A 20,112-nucleotide genomic window follows, 5' to 3' on the forward strand; every position below is an offset into this window, starting at 1 on the left:
TCACAGCTAAACCTTACTTTTGATTTGGCAGGTTGGAAACACACATTTTGCAGAATCTGTGAAATGACCTTTTGGAGCCCTTTGAAGCCTATAGGGCAAAACCCTATATCCTCTGATAAAAACGAGAAAGAAGCTATCTGTGAAACTGCTCTGTGATGTGTGAATTCACATCACATAGTTAAATTTTTCTCCCAATTTAGCAAATTGGAAACACTCTTTTTGGAATATCTACTAAGGGACATTTGGACTAAGGGACTTAGTGCAGCCTAGGGGAAAAGCAGAATATTCCCAGAAAAAAACTAGAAGGAAGCTCTCTCTGAAACTGCTTTGTGATGTGTTAATTCATCTCACATAGAGTTAAACCTTTATTTTGAATCAGTTGGTTGGAAACACTCATTTTGGAGAATCTGCAAAGGGACATTTGGAAGCTCATTGAGGACTATGGGGAAAATTCAAACATCCTCAGATAAAAACCAGATAGAAGCAATGTGTGAAACTGCTTTGTGATGTTTGGATTAATCCCACAGAGTTAAAAGCTTCTTTCAATTAAATAGGCTGGAAATACTCTTTTTCCAGTATCTGCAAAGGGACATTTAAGAGCTCACTGAGGCCTATGGGGAAAAACTGAACATCCATCCCCAGATAAAAACAAGAAAAAATATATGTGTCAAACTTCTTTGTGACATGTGGATTCATCTCACAGAGTTAAACCTTCCTTTTGATTCAGCAGGTTTGAAACACTCTTTTTGTAGAACCTGTGAAGGTACATTTGGGAGCCCATTCAGACCTAAGGGGAAAAACTGAAAATCCCCAGAGACAAAGTAGAAATAATCTATCTCTGAAAATCCTTTGTCATGTGGATTCATCTCACCAAGTTAAATGATTCTTTGGGTTCAGCAGGTTAAAAACACTGTTTTTGGAGATCTTGTGAAGGGACATTTGGGAGACCATTGAGGACTATGTGGAAAAACGAATATTCCCAAGTAAACACTCTGAAGAGGCTATCTGTGAAACTGCTTTTTGATGTGCAGATTCATCTAAAAGAGTTAAAAGTTTCTTTTGATTCAGTAAATTGGAAACACTCCTATTGGAGAATCTGTGAAGTAGACATTTGTGAGTGCATTGAGGCCTATGGGGCAAAACCGAATATCCCCAGAAAAAATTTAGAAGGAAGCTATCTGTGAAACTGCTTTGTGATGTGCAGATGCATCTCACAGATTTAAACCTCTCTTTTGATTCAGGAGGTTAGAAACACTCTTTTTGAAGCATCTGTGAAGGGACATTTTGGAGCCCATTGAGGCCTATGGGGAAAAACTTAATATCCCCAGATAAAAACTTGAAAGAACCTATTTGTGAAACTGCTTTCTGTTGTGTGGATTCATTTCACAGAGTGAAACCTTTCCCTTGTTTTAGCAAGTTGGAAACCTTCTTTTTGGGATATATGCGAAGGGACAATTGGGAGCACATTGAGGCCTATGGAGAAAAACAGAACATCTGCAAATAAAAACTAGAATGAAGCTATCTGTGAAACTCCTTTGAGATGTTTAGATTCATCTCACAAATTTAAAACTTTTTTTTTAAATTCAGGAGTTTGGAAGCACTCTTTGTGAATCTGCAAAGGGACATTTTAGAGCCCATTGATGCCTAGGGATAAAAACCAAATATCCCCAGATAATAGCTAGAAAGAAGCTATCTGTGAAACTACTATGTGATGTGTGGGTACATCTCACAGAATTAAAATTTTATTTTTATTCAGGAGGGTGGTAACATTCTATTTAGAGAATATGTGATGGGATATTTGGGAGCTTATTGAGGCCTATGGGATAAAACAGAATATTCCCAGATAAAAATTGGAAAGAAGCTATCTCTCAAATTGCTTTGTGTTGTGTTAATTCACCTCAGAGAGACAAACCTTTCTTTTGATTCAGCATGTTGGAAACACCCTTTTTGCAGAATCTGCGGAGGGATATGTGGGAGCCCAATGAGACCTACGGATAAAAACTGAATATCCTCAGATAAAACTAGAAAGAAGCTATCTGTAAACCTGCTTTGTGATGTGTATTCATCTCACAGAGTTAAAACTTTCTTTTTATTCAGCATGTTGGAAGCACTCCTTTTGGATAATCTGTGAAGGGACATTTGGGAGCTTATTGAGGCCTACGGGTAAGAACAGAATATTGCCAGATATAAAATAGAAAGTCGCAATCTCTGAAACTACTGTGTGATGTGTGGATTCATTTCACAGAGTTTAACCTTTGCTTTGATTCAGCAGCTTGAAAGCACTCTTTTTGGGAATCTGAGAAATGACATTTCGGAGCCTGCTGAGGTCTATGAGGAAAACAAAATATTCTCAGATAGAAACTAGAAAGAAGCTGTCTGTGAAACTGCTTTGTCATGTGTGCATTCATCTCACAGAGTTAAACCTTTCTGTTGATTCAGCAGGTTTAGAAACACTCTTGTTGGAGAATTTGTGAAGGGATATTAGGGAGCCCATTGAGGCTTATGGGCGAAAACAGAATATCCCCTGATAAAAACTAGAAAGAAGCTATAAGTGAAACAGCTTTGTTATGTGTGGATTCATCTCAAAGAGGTAAACTTTTCTTTTGATCCAGCAGGTTGGAAACACTGTTTTTGCAGGACCTATGAAGGGACATGTGGAGCCCTGTGAGGCCTATGGGGAAAAACTGAATATCCCCAGATAAATATAGTACAAATAAGCTCTCTGTGAAGCTGCTTTTTGGTGTGTGGATTCATCTCACAGAATTTAAAATTTCCTTCAATTCAGCAGGTTGAAAACCCTATTTTTGGGTTGTCTGTGAAAAGACAGTTGGGAGCACATTGAGGCCTATGGAGAACACTGAATATTTCCAGATAACAACTAGAAAGAAGCTATCTGTGAAACTGCTTTGAGATGTGTAGATTCATCTCACAGAGTTAAGCCCTTTTTTGATTCAGAAGGTTGCAACACTGTTTTTCAAAAATCTGTGAAGAAACATTTGGGAGCTTATTGAGGCCTATGGGGAAAAACCTAATATTCCTAGATAATAACTAGAAACAAGCGATCTGTGAAACTGATTTGTGATGTGTGGATACAGCTCACAGAATTCTCCCTTTCTTTTGATTCAGCAGGGTGGTAACACTCTTTTAGGAGAACATGCAAAGGGACATTTAGGAGCATATTGAGACCTATGTGTCAAAACAGAATATTCCTAGATAATAACTATAAAGAATCTATCTCTGAAACTGCTTTGTGATGTGTTGGTTCATGTCACAGATTTAAACCTTACTTTTAATTCAGCAAGTTTGAAATACTCTTTTTGGAGAATCTGTGAAGAGACATTTGGGAGTCCATTTAGGCCTATGGAAAAAAACTGAATAATCCCAGATACAAACTGGAAAGAACCTATCGCTGAAACTGCTTTGTGATGTGTTGATGCATCTCACAGAGTTAAAGCTTTTTTGATTCAGCAGGTTGGAAACACTCTTTTTGGAGAAACTGTGAAGGGACATATGGGAGCCACTGAGGACTATGGGGAAAAAACAAATATTCCCAGATAGAAACCGGAAAGAAGCAATTTGTGAAACTGCTTTGTGGCATATGGATTCACTTCACAGAGTAAAACTTTCTTTTGATTCATAAGTTGGAAATACTCTTTATGTAGAATCTGTGAAGGGTCATTTGGGAGCCCTTTGAGGACTATGGGGCAAAATCAAATATTTTCAAAGAAAAACTAGAAAGAAGCAATCTGTGAAATTGCTTTGTGCTGTGTGGATTCATCTCACAGCTAAACCTTACTTTTGATTCAGCACGTTGGAGAAACTCTTTTTGCAGAATCTGAGAAACGACATTTTGGAGCCCAGGGAAACCTATCAGGCAAAACTGTATATCCCCAGATAAAAATGAGAAAGAAGCCATCTGTGAAACTGTTTTTTGTTGTGTGGATTTATGTCACATAGTTAAATTTTTATCTTGATTTGGCAAATTGGAAACATTCTTTTTGGAGTATCTGTGAAAGGACATTTGGGAACTTAGTGAGGCCTATGGGGAAAAACCGAATATTCCCAGCAAAAAACTAGAAACAAGCTCTCTCTGAAACTGCTTTGTGATGTGTTTATTCATCTCACAGAGTTAAAACTTTCTTTTGATTCAGTAGGTTGGAAACACTCTTTTTGGAGAATCTGTGAAGGGACATTTTGAAGCTTATTGAGGCCTATGCAGAAAAATTGATTGTTCCCAGGTAAAAGCTGGAAAGAAGCTGTCTGTCAAACTGCTTTGTGACGTGTGGATTCATCTGACACAGTTAAAACTTTATTTTGTTTCAGTAGGTGGGAATGGTCTTTTTGTAGAATCTATGAGATAGAACATTGAAGAGCCCTTTGATGCCTACTGGGAAAAAATGAGTATTTCCAGATAATAATTAGACAGAAACTATCTGTTAAACACCTTTGCAATATGTGAACTTGTCTCACAGAATTAAGGCTTTCTTTTGATACAACAGCTTGGAAACTCTCTTTTTGGAGAATCTGCCAAAGGACATTTGGGAGCCCATTGAGGCAAATAGGGCAAAAACAAATATCCCCAGATAAAAACTAGAAAGAAGCTCTCTGTGAAACTGCTTTGTAATCTGTGGATTTTTTTATTCATCCAGTTGGAAGCACTCTTTCTGGAAAATCTGTGAAGAGACATTTTGGAGTCCTTTTATGTCTATGAAAATAAACTGAACTTCCCCAGATAGAAACTACAAAGATGTTGTCTGTGAAACCGCTTTGTGATGTGTGGATTCATCTGGTAGAGTTAAAAGTTTATTTTGATTCAGCAGGTTGGAAGCTCTATTTTGTAGCATCTGTGAAGGTACATTTGTGAGCTCATTGAGGCCCATAGTGATAAACTGAATGTCCCCACATATAAACTAGAAAAAAGCCATCTGTGAAACTCCTTTGTTATGTGTGGATTCATCTCAAAGAGTTAAGAATTTCTTTTGATTCAGCATGTTGGAAACACTCTTCTTGGAGAATCAGTGAAGGGACATTTTGCAACCTATTGCAATCTATTGGGAAATACAGAATATTTCCAGATAAAACTAGAAAGAGGGTATGTGTGAAACTGCTTTGTGATGTGTGGATTCATCTCACAGACTTATACTTTTCTTTTGATTCAGCGGGTTGAAAACACTCTTTTTGGAGTATCTGCAAAGAGACATTTGGGAGTCTATTGAGGCCTATTGAAAAAGAGAATATCTTCAAGATAAAAACTAGAAAGAAGCTATCTGTGAAACTGCTTTGTGATGTATGGATTTATCTCACAGAATTAAATCGTTCTTTACATCCAGCAGGTTGTAATCTATTGTGGGAAATCAGGGACCCCAAATGGAGGGACCAGCTTAAGCCATGACAGAAGAACACAAATTGTGAAGATTTCATGTACATTTATTAGTTCCCAAAATTAATACTCTTATAATATCTTATGCCTGTCTTTACTGCAATCTCTGAACATAAATTGTGAAGATTTCATGGACATTCATCACTTCCCCAGTCAATACTCTTGTGATTTCCTAGGCCTGTCTTTACTTTAATCTGTTAATCCCATCATCTTCATAAGCTGAGGCTGTATGTCACCTCAGGACCCTGTGATGGTTGCATTAACTGCACAAATTGTTTGTAGAGCATGTGTGTTTGAACAATATGAAACCTGAGCACCTTAAGAACAGGAAAATAGCGATTTTCAGGGAACAAGGGAGATAATTTTAAAGTCTGGCTCTCTGGGGGCTGGGCAGGACAGAGCCATATTTCTCTTATTACCAAAAATGGGGAAGAGAAGTTATCACTGAATTCTTTCCCCAGTAAGGAATATTGATAATTAACAGCCCTGGGAAAAGAATGCATTCCCAGGGGAGGCCTCTGAAATGGCCACCCTGAGAGTGTCTGCTTTATGCAGATGTAGATAGAAGTGAAACATGCCCTAGTCTCCTGCAGCACTCCCAGGCTTGCTAGGATTAGGAAATTCCAGCCTGGCAATTTCTAGTCAGACTGATTATCTGCTCTTGAACCCTAACAATGCATGCACAGTGGGACGTGGAATTTCATTAGTGACTCTAGATTCACCCTGACCTTGTGATCTCTCCCTGACCTCCTGCCTTGTGATCTTTTGTCACCCTTGAAGCGTGTGATCTCTGTGACCCACACCCTATTCTTGCACTCCCTCCCCTTTGAAAATTGCTAATAAAAACTTGCTGGTTTTATGGCCCAAGGGGCATCACGGAACCTGCTGACATGTGATGTCTTCCTCGGACACCCAGCTTTAAAATTTCTCTCTTTTGTGCTCTTTCCCTTTATTTCTCAGATCAGCTGACATGGGAAATAGAAAAGAACCCACGTGAAATATTGGGGGCTGAATTTCCCACTATATCTGGCACCCACGTGGTCTTTCTTTTTTCCTAAGTGCATGTGGGAACCCGATTCCCTTTGGTAGGTGCACAGAAACGTCATCAGTTTGGTCCATAGATAAGCATGCTCAACTCCCTGATGACCGGTGAGTAGTCTGTGTATAGTCTGGGTTAACTATGGGTCACACTGAGTATGAAAATTATACTTATCTCTTCTATATTAAAGTCCAATTAAAACAGAAAAGGGTTCAAGTGCCCATGGAAAATATGGTCACTCTGCTCAGGGCAGTGGTAAAATTCTGTCCTTGGTTTCCTGAAAAATGAACCTTAGATGTAGACTTGTTAAAACAGGGAAGGGTCTGAGTAACCATGGAAAATATGGTCACTCGATTCAGGGTGGTGGAAAAATACTGTCCTTTGTTTCCTGAAAAAGGAACCATACATGTAAAAGTAAAGTATGGGATTGTGTTGGTGCAACATTCTGGAAGCTGGTCTTGACAGGGAATTATGTTCCCATCACTGTTTGGGCCTTGGTATGTGCTGTCCTAATACTTCCTCAACTTTCCTCTCCTGCAGGGCCTTCATTATCTGATCAGCCTCTCCCTTCAGCTACTCCTCCCCCACCTAACAATGCTGAAAATTCAATATCTAACTCCAGTGACTTTGGCTTAACGTTATCACCTATGTATCTTACTTCTTTTCATGAAGAGCTTGTACTTGAAGCTCCCACAACTCACACAGCCCAGGACCATTGATATGCTAATTTTTCTCTCTTCAAACCTCTGGCATCAGCTAATGGCTCCAGGTCCAAACTACAATTTACCTATAATCCTCCAGGCCCTGCCCCATCCAGTGCAGCCCCTCACCCTCCTGTGGTTTCGGTTCCTCAACTGGTTTGCATCATTATGTACCTCTCAATCTTACCTTTTTAAAAGAATTTAAGGATGCTTGTACTCAGTATGTTCCTACTATCCCTTATGTTAAAATGGTATTACACACTTTTTGTATTGAGGTCATTTTGCTTCCTTTAGACTAGGACCTTTTGGCAAAAACTGACCTAACTCCATCTCAGCCTGGTAGACAGAGGAGATACATCTGTAGGCTCAGCTAAATCAGACTAATGGCATTCTAACTACTCAGGCTCAGCTCACAGTCTCTGATAGTTTCTCTGATACTTATGCCCAATTAGGCTCTCACCACAAAACAAGTAACAAAGTTGTGTATGAGAGCTTGGGATAAATTACATGCCCCAGGCCAAGCTCTTGTTTCTTTTACTACTGTTAAACAAGCTCAATTGCTTTTACTACCTAATATTGTTTTAAACAAAGGAGATAAGACACGTGGCCCTAGGATGGGCTCTGTCAGTGAAAAGGCAGTTTACTGGGTTAATATAATTTCTAAACAATGACCCACCTACACTATACACATTCAAGGAAAAAGTTTTGAGGGCCTAGTAGATACTGTGGCTGAGATTAATATTCCACATAATTCTTATAGTGTTCCCAGTCAACATATGATGGAAAACATGGATTTGTTCCTGGGCTCAGTCTCAGTCCAAAGCATGAAGGGATTACTAAACCCCTCCCAATTACTGTAAAATAAGACAGTAATGGTTTGGGTTATCCTTTTTAGTGGCGGTCGCTGCCATTCCTCCTGATCCTATCCCTTTACAATGGAAATCTGACACACCCATTTGGATTAAGCAGCGGCTGCTTTCTGAAGAAAAACTGGCGGCTTTAACTCAATTGGTTTCTAAACCGCTACAACTTGGAAATGTGGAACCTTCTCTTTTCCCCTGGAATTCTCCTGTGTTTCCACTAGAAAAAAAAAATCAGGCAAGTGGCAGATGGTAACCAATTTAAGGGCTATTAACGTTATAATTAAGCCTAGGGGACCCATCAAACCCAGTATGCCTTCCCCTGCTTTAATATCTAAAATTGGCCTCTCATAGTTATTGATCTTAACGATTTTTTTATATTGCTTTACATAAATCAGATTGTGAAAAATTTGCTTTTACTGTACCATCTATCAATAATCTGGAGCCTGCAGCTCATTGTCAATGGAAAGTACTTCCTCAGGGAATGCAAAATAGCCCTACAATCTGCCAGCTTTATGTTGGACAAGTGCTTTCACCAGTTCAAGCCCAATTTTCTGAGGCCTATATTCTTCATTATATTGATGATATTTTAATTACTGCCCCCACTGATAAAGAATTAATTGACTGTTATCAAATTTTGAGCCCCCCGTGTTACAGAGGCTGGATTACACTCCCTCAGGATAAAATTCAACAGACCACTCCTGTTCCATATTTAGAAATGGTGGTCAATAAACAATGTATTCAACCTCAAAAAGTCCAAATTAGGACAGATTCTTTGAAAACTTTAAACAACTTCCAAAAAATTTTGGGTAACATTAATTATTTAAGACCTACGGACTAGCTTATTTCTACCTCTTATACTTCTGCTCAAAAGGCAGAGTTAATTCCTGTAATTAGTGCCTTACAGGATTTCCCCAAACCCTTAAATATTGTCTCTGATTCTACTTAAAGTGGGAAAGAGGATATGCTTTTGTTTCACCAGGAGATCATCAAACAAAAACCACAGATAAAAGACATCCATGTCAAAGGCTGCCCTCAGAAGTGGTGAGATCTGTGCCAACTCCTTAGAAGGTGGTACACCAAATCACAGTAGGTCTGATTCAATCCTCCCTGATGGCAATGAAGACCCATCTATCTGATCCTACTTCTCCTGATTACCTTTCTTTTTCTCCTTACAAACCTAAAAATCTCACCATTTCTATTAGCCTGAACATAACATCCCTCTGCTCTTCTATTCCTCCTTTAGCACTCAATCTCATGAAAATGGGTTTATTTAATGGTTCTCCAACTAAAACTCTCTGTTTCTCCAGTTTCCTCTTACACTGATTTACCTGCTACACAAAATTACTCTTATTGGGCTTAGGTACCTTTTCATCCACTTATTCAACCTCTCACCTGGATACATGCTCCTGCAGAAATCTATACTAACGAGAGTGTGTGGATGCCTGGAGCTAGAGATGACCATTGCCCTGTTCAACCAGGACAGGAAGATGCTGCATTTAATGTACCATGGGTTATAAATACCTCCCTCTGTGCTTTGGACATGCTTTTGGTTGTATCCATCTAGAAACTCAAGTCTAGACTGCTTATCTTGTGGAGAGATCAGCTACAGAAAAACTGGGACATTTGGTCTCTGGCCTCTCCCTTTCTCCTTTAAGACAAATGAAAGGGGGAGTAATGGGAGATATCCCATACTTTCAATATAAACCTGCAGGAAGACCCTACCCTAAAAATTTTGAGGGCCCATCTAAAACTTTAATTTGGGAAGATTGTGTTAACTCACATGTGGTAATATTAAAAATGATTCACAAGGTTTAGTAATAGACTGGGCACCAAAGGGCTATTTAAAAAACAATTGCTTCTCTGGTGGAAAGGAATGCCTGGAGGCTACTTATTTTATTTCTTATCAGGAGAACGAGAATCATCATTCAACTTTGCGTAGGAGGTTCAGCTCATTCTTTCCCTTAAAATGGGAAGATAAAAGCATTACCCGCCCTGAGGACTCATATGATACTCGCCATTCTGAGCCTAGAACTTTGGAAATTGGCTATTGCCATGTCGGGACTGTGAGTATGGGAAGGGAAAACTAGTGTGTCTGTTGTCCCCACTACTGTCCCCCTCTCCCAGTATCAACGTAGATTCAGACTTTCTGCTTTACTTACCTCCAACCTGACTGTTCCCATACAGAGTTGTGTTAAGCCTCCTTACATGATGTTAGTGGGAAATATCAAAATTTGGATGAACACTCAAACGGTCCAAAGCATTAATTGTCATTTACACTTGTATTAACTCCCATTTTGACTCCAAGAAAAGTGTAATGTTGGTTTGAGCTCAAGAAGGAATCTGTGTTCTGGTAACTTTGCCCATACCTTGGGAATCCTTCTCCTCGATACGTTTAATTAATGAAGTGTTACAGCAAATTCTAAAAAGATCCAAGAGATTTGTTTTCACTTTAATGGCTGTGATCATGGGCCTAATTACAGTCACTGCACTGGCCACCACTGCTGGAATGGCGTTACATCAATCTATTCAAATGGCTCATTTTCTTAATGACTGGCAAGCAAATTCCACCCAAATGTGGAATTCTCAAAAAGGCATTGATCAAAAATTGTCTAATCAAATTAGTGATTTCAGATGGTCTGTTATTTGACTTGGAGATTGGGTAGTGAGTCTCAAAAATCAGATGCAAAAGCAGTGTGATTGGAATACTTCAGATTTCTGTATCACCCCATATTCCTATAATGAGACTGATCATTCATGAGAAATGGTCAAAGACACCTTCTGGGTTGGGAAGATAATTTATCATTGGACATAACTAAATTAAAGAAATAAATTTTTGAAACCTCTCAAGCTCGCTTATCCATTTTGCCTGGAGATAAGGTGTTAGATCAGGTGGTAGAAAATCTTGATGGATTAAACCCCATGACTTGGATTAAGTCTACTGGGGGCTCCACTGTAGTAAATTTTGGAATTATGTTTCTCTGTTTAATTGGCTTGTTTTTAGTGTGTTGGACCAGTCAAAGAATCCTGTGTCAAAATAGAGAAAATGAACAAGCCTTCATTGCCATGGCACAATTATATAAAAAGAAAGGGAGAAACGTTGCAGGAAGTCAGGGACACCGAATGGAGGGACTGGCTGAAGCCATGGCAGAAAAACATAAATTGTGAAGATTTCATGGACATTTATTAGTTCCCCAAATTAATACTTTTATAATTTCTTAGGCCTGTCTTTACTGCAATCTCTGAACATATATTGTGAAGATTTCATGGACATTTATCATCTCTCCAATCAATACTCTTGTGATTTCCTATGCCTGTCTTTACTTTAGTCTCTTAATCCCTTTATATTTGTATGCTGAAGATGTATGTTGCCTCAGGACCCTATGATGATTGTGCTAAATGCACAAATTGTTTGTAGAGCATGTGTTTTTGAACAATATTTAATCTGGGCACCTTAATAACAGGATAACAGTGATTTTCAGGAAACAAGGGAGATAACCTTAAAGTCTGGCTCCCTGTGGCCTTGGCAGTGCAGAGCCATATTTTTCTTATTACTGGAAATGGGTAAGAGAAGTTATCACTGAATTCTTTCCCCAGTAAGGAAGACTAATAATTAATAGCCCTGAGAAAAGAATGCACTTCCGGGGGAGGCCTCTGAAATGGCCACCCTGAGAGTTTCTGCCTTTATGCAGATGTAGATAGGGATGAAAGATGCCCTAGTCTCCTGCAGCACCTCCAGGCTTGCTAGGATTAGGAAATTCCAGCCTGGCAATTTCTAGTCAGACCAGTTCTCTGCTCTTGCATCCTGACAATGTGTGCACAGCAGGACATTGAAGTTCATTAGTGATTCTAGATTCACCCTGACCTGATGATCTTGAACTGACCTCCTGCCTTGTGATCTTTTGTCACCCTTGAAGCATGTGATCTCTGTGACCCACACCCTATTCTTGCACTCCTTTCCCTTTGAAAATTCCTAATAAAAACTTGCTGGTTTTATGGCTCGGGGGCATCACAGAACCTGCTGACATGTGATGTCTTCCTCGGACACCCAGCTTTAAAATTTCTCCCTTTTGTACTCTTTCCCTTTATTTCTCAGACCAGCTGACACTTAGGGAAACAGAAAAGAACCCACGTGAAATATCAGGGGCTGAATGTCCCCCAAAAGTAATCATTGTTTGCGTACAATCTGTGAAGGGACATTTTGCAGATCTGTGGATTCATCTCACAGAGTTCAAACTTTTTTTGATTCAGCAGTTTGGAAGCACTCTTTCTGGAAAATCTGTGAGATGACATTTTGGAATCCATTGAAGCCTATAGGGAAAACAGCATATCCCCAGTAAAAAGCTACAAAGAAGCTATCTGTGAAACTTCTTTGTGATGTGTGGATTCATCTCACAAGGTAAGCCTTTCTTTTGTTTCAGCCTGTTGGAAACACTTTTTTTTTTTGTAGAAACTTCGAAAGGACATTGGGGAGATTTTTGAAACTTATTGGGAAAAAATTAATACTTCCAGATAAAAACTAGAAAGAAGCTATCTGTGAAATGGCTTTGTGATTTGTTGATTCATCTCACAGAGTTAAGCCTTTCTTTTCATGCAACAGGTAGGAAACACTCTTTTTAAAGGAACTGTGAAGGGACAATTGGGAGCCCAATGAGTCCTATAGGAAAAAAAAAGAATATCCCAAGATAAGTAAAAAGAAGTTATCTGTGAAACTGCTCTGTGATGTGTGGATTAACCTCACAGAGTTAAACCTTTCTTCTGATTCAGCAGGTTAAAAACCCTCTTTTTGGAGAATATGCAAAGGGATATTTGGGAGCCTATTGTGGCCAAAGTAGAAAAAATGAAAATTCCCATATAAAAACTTGAAAGATGCTCTCTGTGAAACTGCTTTGTGATGTGTGGATTCATCTTGCACAGTTAAACCTTTCTTTCTAATCTGCAGATTGGAAACACTTTATTTGGAAAAGCTACTAATGAATATTAGGAAGCCCACTGAGGTTAGGGGGAAAAACCAATAACCCACAGATAGATAAAAGCTATGAAGAAGCTATCTGTGAAACTTCTTTGTGATACGTGGATTCATCTCACAGAGGTAAATTTTTATTTTGATTTAGCAGTTTGGAAACACTCTTTTTGTAGAATTTGCAAAGGGACATTTGGGAGCCAATTGAAGCCTATTGGGAAAAAAATGAATATCCCCAGATAAAATGATAAAGAAGGTATCTGTGAAACTGCTTTTCGATATGTAAATACATCTTGCTTAAACCTTTCTTTTCATACAACAGGTTGGAAACACTCTAAATGTTGAATCTGCAAAGAAACTTTTGGGACTCCATTGAGGTCTATGGGGAAAAACCGAATATGCCCAATTAAAAACTAGAAAGAAGCTATCTGTGAAGTTGCGTTTTGATGTGTGGATTCATGTCCAGGAGGTAAACTTATGATTCAGCAGGTTGGAAACACTCTCTTTGGAGCACATGCAAAGGACATTTGAAAGCCTATTGAGGCCTATGGGTAAAAACTGAATATCCTCAGATAAAAACTAGAAAGAATCTATCTGTGAAACTGCTTTGTGATATGTGGATTCATCTCACAGAGTTAAACTTTTTGTCTTAGTTTAAAGGTTGGAAACACTCTTTTTGGGGGAATCTCTGAAGAGGAAATTTGGGAGCCCATTGAGGCATATGGGAAAAATACAAAAATCCCCAGATAAAAGCTAGAAAGAAATTTTCTTTGAATCAGATTTGTGATGTGTGGATTCATCTAACAGAGTTACACCTTTCTTTTCATTAAGCAGGTTGAACACACTCTGTTTGGAGAATCTGTGAAGGGACAGTGGGGAGACCATTGAGGCCTCTCAGGGAAAACAGAATATGCCCAGAACAAAACAAGAAGGAAATAATCTGTGAAAATGCTTCGTGATGTGTGGAGTTATCTGAGAGAGTTAACCATTTCTTTTGATTCAGTAGGTTGGACCCATTCTTTCTGGAGAATATAGGAAGGGACATTTCAAAAAGCTCCCCAATATCCCTTTGCAGATTCTAGAGAAAAAGTGTTTCCAACCTGCTGAATCAAAAAAGGCATAGCTTTGTGAGATGAATCCACAAATTACAGAACAGTTTTATGGATAGCTTCCTTCTAGTTTTTATCTGGGGATACTCCATTTATTTACAGAGGCCTCAATTGGCTCCCAAGTGTCTTTTCACAGATTCCCCAAAAAGAGTGTTTCCATCTTGCTGAATCAAAAGAAACTTTTAACTCTGTGAGATGAATCCACATATAACAAAGCAGTTACACTGGTACCTTCTCTGTAGTTTTTATCTGGGGATATTCAGTTTTCCTCATAGGTCTCAAAGGGCTATCAAATGTCCCTTCGTTTATATGGTTCTGTTTATATGCTGGATTATATTTATTGATTTGCTTATATTGAACCAGTCTTGCATCCCAGGGATGAATCCCACTTGATCATGGTGGATAAACTTTTTGATGTGCTGCTGGATTCGGTTTGCCAGTATTTTATTGAGGATTTTTGCATCAATATTCATCAAAGATATTGGTCTAAAATTCTCTTTTTTGGTTGCGTCTCTGCCTGGCTTTGGTATCAGGATGATGCTGGCCTTATAAAATGAGTTAGAGAGGATTCCCTCTTTTTCTATTGATTGGAATAGTTTCAGAAGGAATGGTACCAGTTCCTCCTTGGGTGGAATTTGGCTGTGAATTCGTCTGGTCCTGGACTTTTTTTGGTTGGTAAGCTATTGATTATTGCCACAATTTCAGCTCCTGTTATTGGTCTATTCAGAGATTCAACTTCTTCCTGGTTTAGTCTTGGGAGAGTGTATGTGTCAAGGAATTTATCCATTTCTTCTAGGTTTTCTATTTTATTTGCGTAGAGGTGTTTGTAGTAATCTCTGATGGTAGTTTGCATTTCTGTGGGATCGGTGGTGATATCCCCTTTATCATTTTTTATTGCATCTATTTGATTCTTCTCTCTTTTCTTCTTTATTAGTCTTGCTAGCGGTCTATCAATTTTGTTGATCCTTTCAAAAAACCAGCTCCTGGATTCATTAATTTTTGAAGGGTTTTTTGTGTCTCTATTTCCTTCAGTTCTGCTCTGATTTTAGTTATTTCTTGCCTTCTGCTAGCTTTTGAATGTGTTTGCTCTTGCTTTTCTAGTTCTTTTAATTGTGATGTTAGGGTGTGAATTTTGGATCTTTCCTGCTTTCTCTTGTGGGCATTTAGTGCTATAAATTTCCCTCTACACACTGCTTTGAATGTGTCCCAGAGATTCTGGTATGTTGTGTCTTTGTTCTCGTTGGTTTCAAAGAGCATCTTTATTTCTGCCTTCATTTTATTATGTACCCAGTAGTCATTCAGGAGCAGGTTGTTCAGTTTCCATGTAGTTGAGCAGTGTTGAGTGAGTTTCTTAATACTGAATTCTAGTTTGATTACACTGTGGTCTGAGAGATAGTTTGTTATAATTTCTGTTCTTTTACATTTGCTGAGGAGAGCTTTACATCCAACTATGTGGTCAATTTTGGAATAGGTGTGGTGTGGTGCTGAAAAAAAATGTATGTTCTGTTGATTTGGGGTGGAGAGTTCTGTAGATGTCTAATAGGTCTGCGTGGTGCAGAGCTGAGTTCAATTCCTGGGTATCCTTGTTAACTTTCTGTCTCATTGATCTGTCTAAGGTTGACAGTGGGGTGTTAAAGTCTTCCATTATTATTGTGTAGGAGTCTAAGTCTCTTTGTAGGTCACTCTAGACTTGCTTTATGCATCTTGGTGCTCCTGTATTGGGGGCATATATATTTAGGATAGTTAGCTCTTCTTGTTGAGTTGATCCCTTTACCATTATGTAATGGCCTTCTTTGTCTCTTTTGATCTTTGTTGGTTTAAAGTCTGTTTTATCAGAGACTAGGATTGCAACCCCTGCCTTTTTTTGTTTTCCATTTGCTTGGTAGATCTTCCTCCATCCTTTTATTTTGAGCTTATGTGTGTCTCTGCATGTGAGATGGGTTTCCTGCATACAGCACACTGATGGGTCTTGACACTTTATCCAATTTGCCAGTCTGTGTCTTTTAATTGGAGCATTTAGTCCATTTACATTTAAAGTTAATATTGTTTTGTGTGAATTTGATCCTGTCATTATGATGTTAGCTGGTTATTTTGCTCGTTAGTTCATGCAGTTTCTTCCTATTCTCGATGGTCTTTACATTTTGGCAGGATTTTGCAGCGGCTGGTTCCGGTTGTTCCTTTCTATGTTTAGTGGTTCCTTCAAGAGCTCTTTTAGGGCAGGCCTGGTGGTGACAAAATCTCTCAGCATTTGCTTGTCTGTAAAGTATTTTATTTCTCCTTCACTTATGAAGCTTAGTTTGGCTGCATATGAAATTCTGGGTTGAAAATTCATTTCTTTAAGAATGTTGAATATTGGCCCCCACTCTCTTCTGGCTTGGAGAGTTTCTTCTGAGAGATCCCCTGTTAGTCTGATGGGCTTCCTTTTGTGGGTAACCCGACCTTTCTCTCTGGCTGCCCTTAACATTTTTTCCCTCATTTCAACTTTGGTGAATCTGACAATTATGTGTCTTGGAGTTGCTCTTCTCGAGGACTATCTCTGTGGTGTTCTCTGTATTTTCTGCATCAGAATGTTGGCCTGCCTTGCTAGATTGGGGAAGTTCTCCTGGATAATACCCAGCGGAGTGTTTTCTAACTTGGTTCCATTCTCCGCATCACTTTCAAGTACACCAATCAGACGTAGATTTGGTCTTTTCACATAGTCTCATAATTCTTGGAGGCTTTGTTCATTTCTTTTTATTCTTTTTTCTCTAAACTTTCTTTCTTGCTTCATTTCATTCATTTCATCTTCCATCGCTGATACCCTTTCTTCCAGTTGATAGCATCGCGTCCTGAGGCTTCTGCATTTTTCACGTAGTTCTCGAGCCTTGGCTTTCAGCTTCATCAGCTCCTTTAAGCACTTCTCTGTATTGGTTATTCTAGTTACACATTCGTCTAAAGTTTCTTCAAATTTTTTAACTTCTTTGACTTTGGTTAGAATTTCGTCCCGTAGCTCGTAGTTTGATCGTCTGAAGCCTTCTTCTCCCAACTTGTCAAAGTCATTCTCTGTCCAGCTTTGTTCCATTGCTGGTGAGGAACTGCATTCCTTTGGAGGAGGAGAGGTGCTCTGTTTTTAGAGTGACCAGTTTTTCTGCTCTGTTTTTTCCCCATCTTTGTGGTTTTATCTACATTTTGTCTTTGATGATGGTGATGTACAGATGGATTTTTGGCGTGGATGTCCTTTCTGTTTGTTAGTTTTCCTTCTAACAGACAGGACCCTCAGCTGCAGGTCTGCTGGAGTTTGTCTAAGAAACTTCTTTGTGATGTGTGCATTCAACTCACAGAGTTGAATCTTTCTTTGATAAAGCAGTTTTAAAACACTCTTTATGTAGAATCTGCAAAAGGATATTTGGAGCACTTTGAGGCCTATGGTAGAAAAGAAAATATTCTCACGTAAAAACTAGACAGAATCACGCCTGTGGTCCCAGCACTTTGGGAGGCCGAGGTGGTGGATCGTGAGGTCACGAGATCGAGACTATCCTGGCTAACATGGTGAAACCCCGTCTCTACTAAAAATACAAAAAAATTAGCGGGGTGTAGTGGCTGGCGCCTGTAGTCCCAGCTACTCAGGAGGCTGAGGCAGGAGAATGGCGTGAACCTGGGAGGCGGAGCTTGCAGTGAGCCGAGATTGCGCCACTGCACTCCAGCCTGGGCAACAGAGCGAGACTCCATCTCAAAAAAAAAAAAAAAAAAAACTAGACAGAAGCATTCTCAGAAAGTTATTTGTGATGTGTGCATTCAACTCACAGAGTTGAACCTTCCTTTTCATAGAGCTTTTTTGAAACACCCTTTTTGTAGAATCTGCATGTTGATGTTTTTAATGCTTTGAGGTCTCTGGTGGAAAAGGAAATATCTTCACATAAATAGTAGACAGAAGCATTCTCAGAAACATCCTTGTGATGTGTGCATTCAACTCACAGAGTTGAACATTTCTTTTAATAGAGCAGTTTTGAAACAGTCTTTTTGTAGAATCTGCAAGAGGATGCTTGGAGCAATCGGGGGCATACGGTGGAAAGGGAAATATCTTCGCATAAAAACTAGACAGAAGTATTCTCAGAAACTTCTCTTTGATGTGTGCATTCAACTCACAGAGTTAAAACTTTCTTTTTGTAGAGCAGTTTTGAAACACTATTTTGTAGAACCTCCAAGTGGATATTTTGAGTGCTTTGAGGCCTATGGTGGAAAAGGAAATATCTTCACATAAAAAATAGACAGAAGCATTCTCAGAAACCTCTTTGTGATGTGTGTATTCAATTCACAGAGTTGAACTTTCTTTTCATGGAGCAGTTTTAAAACGCTCTTTTTATAGAATCTGCAAGTGGATATTTGGAGCGCTTTGAGGCCTATGGTGGAAAAGGAAATATCCTCACGTAAAAACTAGACAGAATTATTCTCAGAAACTTCTTGGTGATGTGTGCATTCAACTCACAGAGTTGAACCTTCCTTTTGATAGAGTGGTTTAGAAACACTCTTTTTGTAGCAACTGCAAGAGGATGATTGGAGCTTTTTGGAGCCTACGGTGGAAAAAGAAATATCTTTGTATAAAAACTGGACAGAAGCATTCTCAGAAACTACTTTGTCATTTCTGCTTTCATCTCAAAGAGTTGAAACTTTCTTTTGATAGAGCAGTTTTGAAACACTCTTCTTCTAGAATCTGCAAGAGGATATTTGGAGCACTTTGAGGCCCATGGTGGAAAAGGAAATATCTTCCCATAAAAACTAGACAGAAGCATTCTCAGAAACTTCTTGGTGATGTGTGCATTCAACTCACAGAGTTGAACCTTTCTTTTGATAGAGCAGTTTTGAAACACACTTTTTGTAGAATCTGCAAGTGGATACTTGGAGCGCTTTGAGGCCTATGGTGGAAAAGTAAATATCCACACATAAAAACTAGACAGAAGCATTCTCAGAAACTTCTTGGTGATGTGTGCATTCAACTCACAGAGTTGAACGTTCCTTTTGATAGAGTGGTTTAGAAACACTCTTTTTGTAGCAACTGCAAGAGGATGGTTGGAGCTTTTTGGAGCCTACGGTGGAAAAAGAAATATCTTTGTATAAAAACTAGACAGAAGGCTGGGCGTGGTGGCTCACGCCTGTAATCCCAGCACTTTGGGAGGCCGAGGTGGGTGGATCACGAGGTCAGGAGATCGAGACCATCCAGGCTAACACGGTGAAACCCCGTCTCTACTAAAAATACAAAAAATTAGCCAGGCGTGGTAGCAGGTGCCTGTAGTCCCAGCTACTCGGGAGGCTGAGGCAGGAGAATGGCATGAACCCGGGAGGCGGAGCTTGCAGTGAGCTGAGATCACGCCACTGCACTCCAGCCTGGGCCACAGAGCGAGACTCCGTCTCAAAAAAAAAAAAAAAAAAAAAAAAAAAAAAAAACTAGACAGAAGCATTCTCAGAAACTACTTTGTCATTTCTGCTTTCATCTCAAAGAGTTGAAACTTTCTTTTGTTAGAGCAGTTTTGAAACACTCTTCTTCTAGAATCTGCAAGAGGATATTTGGAGCGCTTTGAGGCCCATGGTGGAAAAAGAAATATCTTCCCATAAAAACTAGACAGAAGCATTCTCAGAAACTTCTTTGTGATGTGTGCATTGAACTCGCAGAGTTGAACGTTCCTTTTCATAGAGCAGTCTGAAACATGCTTTTAGTAGAATCTGCAAGTGGATTTGGAGTTATTTGTGGCCTATGGTGGAAAAGGAAATATCCTCACATAAAAACCGGATAGAAGCATTCTCAGAAACTTCTCTGTGATGTGTGCATCCAACTCACAGAGTTGAACGTTCCTTTTGATAGAGTGGTTTTGAAACACTCTTTTTTTAGAATCTGCAAGTGGATATTTGGAGTGCTTTGAGGTCTATGGTGGAAAAGGAAATATCTTCACTTAAAAACTAGACAGAAGCATTCTCAGAAACTTCTTTGTGATGTGTGCATGCAACTCACATAATTGAACCTTTCTTATGGTAGAGCAGATTTGAAACACTCTTTTTGTAGAATCTAAAAGTGGATATTTGGAGTGA

Source organism: Pan troglodytes, chromosome 7, assembly GCF_028858775.2.
Source record: "Pan troglodytes isolate AG18354 chromosome 7, NHGRI_mPanTro3-v2.0_pri, whole genome shotgun sequence".
NCBI lineage: Eukaryota > Metazoa > Chordata > Mammalia > Primates > Hominidae > Pan > Pan troglodytes.